A 4,896-nucleotide genomic window follows, 5' to 3' on the forward strand; every position below is an offset into this window, starting at 1 on the left:
CTTAATCAAATCAGATTTACAAAGACACAAGATGGCCCTACACTACTCTATTTTATCTACCATTTCAGGGGAATAACATGAGGGATAAATCTCAACAAAATCCTTAACAGCAAGCAACCTCTCTTCATTAAAAATAAAACAACCCATTTAATAGAATGCATCAATTATCCTATGCTTTGTGTTAAAGGGTAAATCAGGAGTAACTGTGTAGTTACAGAGTGATACTGGAGACAAACTGTTTGAGATTAGGTTTTGCCAGACTAAATTTTTTCCTAAAATTCTAATTATCAACATATTTTCATGTTACTTCAGTTGTAGTCATACTGGAATATAAACTGAATAGTGTGTGTCATGCCCTGTGGCCTCTATGTAAACAAAGCATTTCCTCATGTGAGACTTCATTCCTTATTCCCTTTTTTTTTCCTTCCTAAGATTATTGTATCCTTTCTCCTTTTACTTCAGTAAAGTTTTATTTATTTATGTGCATGATTTTTTACATATAAAAGAAATATTCTGAATTCCAGTACACTGTTTAAGGATGTAGACTTATCAAACTTGTGTCTTTGATGTCAAAGGCTATAATTCAACACTAATACACTGAGTTATATTAGCTTTCACTGGCATGTAATGAGTGGCAAGTCTTGAAAACAATTCTACATGTTCACAAAATTAAATGCCCAAAATGATTCCTCTCAGGAGGCAGAGTGACAGAGTGACAGAACAACATCCTCGGATATGATTTAGACAGACTGAAGCAGTGGGTCCAGGAGAGCCTCATGAAGTTCAACATATCCAAGTGCAAAGGCTTGCACTTGGGTCATGGCAAACCTGACTATCAGTACAAGCTGAGGGATATAAGGATAGAGCACAACCTTGCCAAAAAGGACTTGAGGGTACTGATGGATGGGAAGCTGGATATGAGCCAGCAATGGTGCCCTCACAGCCCATAAAGCCAACTGTATCCTGGGCTGCATCAAAAGAGACATGGCCAGCGGGGTGAGGGATGTGATTCTGCCCCTCTGCTCTGTGCTTCTGAGACCTCACCTGGAGTACTGTGTCCAGATGTGGAGTCCTCAGTAAAGGAGATATGTGGACTTGTTGGAGTGCACCCAGAGGTGGCACAAAGGAAAATGGTTTCGATCTAAAAAAAGGAAGATTTAGATTGGATATAAGTAAAAAGTTTGGACTAGATGACCCTTGAGATTTGAACTTTTTGACCTTTAAAAGTCCTTTTCAACTCAAATGATTCTATGATTCTGTATGTAAGTAAATAACTTACCTCGTTTATGCTTATGAAGAAAGACATTCTTACACAATGAAGATATAATCGTAACAAAGATATAATCTAGTTAAAGTTTTGGATCACATTATACTAGAAACCAGAGCAGGAAATTCAAGGTTCATTAAATTCCTCTAATCTTATACTTGTTGATGTTGTCAGTTTCATTTGTTCTTGTCATTTTCAGCCATCATTTCTGGTCCCTTGATCATTCATTCTAAATTAATGCTTTTTTTTTTTTTTTCCTGTTCTAGAAGAATTAGCTGTTTTTCTGGAGTTTGTATACATACTACATGAAGTAGAAAACTGGCAGCATTTTTTCAGCATGTCCTTTGTCCAAGGAAGTCCCCCATGAGAACCAGTGCCTATGATAGTGAGGCTACTATCAGCTGTCTGTAGAAGGCCCTGTCAATTTCTTTCTCCTAATTAGGTGGCCTGTAGTAAACAATCACAATGGAGCCACCCAAATTAGTTTTCCCCTTAATTCTTATCCATAAACTCTCCATTTGTTCATCATTTATCCCTAGACAAAATTCAATATATTCCAGTTGCTCTCTCACGTAAAGAACAACTCTTGTCTTGTTGATCTGTCTTTCCTAAAAAGTACACAGCCATCCATGACATAATTCTAGTCATGTGAGCTGTCCCACCATGTGTCTACGATTGCAATGAGATCATGGCCCTACAACCACACACAGGTTTTGAATTCCTGCTGTTTATTTCCCGTGCTGTATGCATTGGTATACTGCCACTTCAGAGAAGAAATGGGAGTAGAAGATGCAGGTTTCCTTAGAAATATTCAAGAGGATCCCCCCACCCTAGAAGTGATTGATGTTCTGGATCACATCATGGGAGGCAACTAAGGAACATTTGTCACTGTTCTGGTTGGCCTGCCCTGTCCCCCTTGTCAATTGCAAAGCCATTTTGGATCCCATCCCCAAGTCTTTCATTTTAAAGCCCACATTTGTAGGCTGGCCAGCTTGATGCCAGTGGGGTGGGCTTTCAAGTCTCCATGACCTGCCTCTAATATGGCTTAGCACATTAGAGACCATCTGATACAGTCTAACAGCTTGTGAAAGCTCAGCTAATTTCTGTGCTTGCAGAGTGTCTTTGAACAGTGCAGGGTACCTAAACAAACAGATTGAAAATAGAGCAGTTGTGTTTGAATATTAAAAATACATACCACAGTACGAATGCTTAAAAATATGCCTGTATTTTCTTTAAGAGTGTAATGAAGATCTTTGCACCTTTAATCAAGAGCAAAACACACTGTATTTGCCTAGAAGATTATGTAAGAAAACATACTATTTGGGGGACAGTTTGACAAATTACGGATTTTATTTTTCTAGAGGAAAAGACAAGGGCAAGCAGGCACAGCAGTTTGTGAACAAAAGGAAGGCAAAAGCAAGATTGCCCGTGTGCAGACCAATAACCACCAGTTTCATCCTGGAACTGAGACTGAATAAGCTATGGAAAGCCTTTGCAACCCCCCATTAAAATAGCAGTGGATGTAAACTACATAAACATAGAGTATAGGCTTTTTATACTGCAAAATCCTTTGGTTTGGCAGTAATTCTTTCTTTCTCAGACACTGAATCATACTTGGTTTTTTAAAGCCACTGCTTTCCAAAGGAAAACTAGAACATTCCAAAGCCCATCGGGCTTGCTGAGAGCTCCTATTTGGTGCAATATGTAGCAGACTCCGGAGCTGCAAAACTTCAGCTGGATTGGTGATGGATGTCACAGGGTGTCTGGCCCAAGGGAGGAGCACCCAGAAAAACTACAGCAGTGCTCAGAGAAACTAGAGACCCTGAAGCATGACATTTGTAAGTATAAAAGTTACAGATTCTCCAAGGATCCATCACAATCTGCAGCAATGCTGTTTTTGATTTTAATTCCATGGTTATTGAGAAGTGTGAGCACGTGAACACCTTACATTCATTACTCTGCCACATTTCAGGAGCAGAGAGCTGGAAATGCCATTCCATCTAAGAGTCTCTTTTAAGGTCACAACTGTTAACTTTTGCAACGTATCTGCATGTGAATTGAACTAGCGTATAAGGTTGTCAGCACATCCTCAGTAACCAGAAAAGCAAAAAACCCATTTCCTAATTTAGAGGTCTCATTAAACAAAAGCAACCAGAAAACTTTTCATTTCATTTGAACATCAGAAAGAGAATCAAAAGGTGAGGTAATGGAAGACCATCTTTGGGATTCAGAGGTGGTGTCAATAGGTAGACCTATGCCTTTAAATTAATCTTTTGTTTGTTTCTTCCTAAACTTGAATGCTATTTTATGATTTGTCACATTTTTTAACTTGTTTGCAAGGTGAATATTGGTTTAAAATGAGGAATCTTCTATCATACAGATCAATACGGATATGGAATTGAAGTAATGGAAAAGATCTTACACTTTGGCAAATGTCAAATGATTTCAAAATCAGCTTGACAGTAAATACACTTGACAAGATTTTACACTGTGGGTAGCATATGTAGTTTAACTGCTCTGTGTGAAGAGTAGAAGAAACTGTTCCTGATTTCCCCCTCCCAACCTCCCCCTTTCTATATTTAATCTTTTCATAATCTAAAATATATTCACTCTATATATTTGCAAGCAAGCTGCACTGTTGCTGATATCTCTTCTTCTATTAAAATCTGTAATTAAAATAGAGTTGTAGCAGTATTAGCTAATGAGAGGGCTTCTTGTCTCCCAGGAGAGTTCTTGCTAAAGGCTGAGGACTCCAGGGCAACTGTGCTCCAGGGAACACAAGTGGCTGCTGAGCTGGCTGGAAATCCAAATTTTATCCTGTGGGAAACTCTGACATTCTGTAATGTTTTTATCCAAAATAATAAAACTTTAATTTTCTCTCAAGAGATACATTTTTTTTAAAGATAATTCTGATCTGGAAATATCAAAGTGATCATTCTAAAATGCTTTCTTCTCCCTACTTATGTCCATATGCTTAATTCTGGTAATGTCGGCCCTAATGAAACTGACTCTGAATTCCCATCTATGACTTAGAATTTAGGACTTTAGATGGCACTGTAGAGAAATCAATACTAAGCATTGTGTTTTGAGTTTGAATAAGCCTGATAATTTCCCACCAGAAACATTCTCAACGTGAACATTTTATTTTTTCGACAGACAACATTTTGCAATAGAGAGCTATGCCATAAAAATAAACATTTAAATAGTTCTATTGCTTAATTTCAGTCTCATATTACACACGTCAGCGGTATGAAAAGCTCTGCCATTTTAGCATACAGAAGTTGTCATCAGGTGCTATCTTTGGTTGTTATTGCATTTATTTATTTTTTTAATAAAAAAGGAATCTCAAAACCGAAAAAAATTCAAAACTCAAATTATCTTTAAACCATCAGAATAATTACTAAAACAATATATAAGTGATATAGACGGAATCACTCTAGGATATTCTATGGGAACTTCTGAATCACGGCCTGAACCTCTGATTGATCACCAAGGAGAGCAATGAGTCAGCCATGGGAGCACAGGTGAAGGCAATTCACCTGTGCTGCAGGAAGGGGTGGAGCCTGGCTCCACCTCTCCTAGACCCATTTAAGAGCTGACTGCCAGTGGGGAAGGATCTTTTCTGGAGA

This window comes from Meleagris gallopavo, chromosome 3 (genome assembly GCF_000146605.3).
Source record: "Meleagris gallopavo isolate NT-WF06-2002-E0010 breed Aviagen turkey brand Nicholas breeding stock chromosome 3, Turkey_5.1, whole genome shotgun sequence".
NCBI classification, from domain to species: domain Eukaryota; kingdom Metazoa; phylum Chordata; class Aves; order Galliformes; family Phasianidae; genus Meleagris; species Meleagris gallopavo.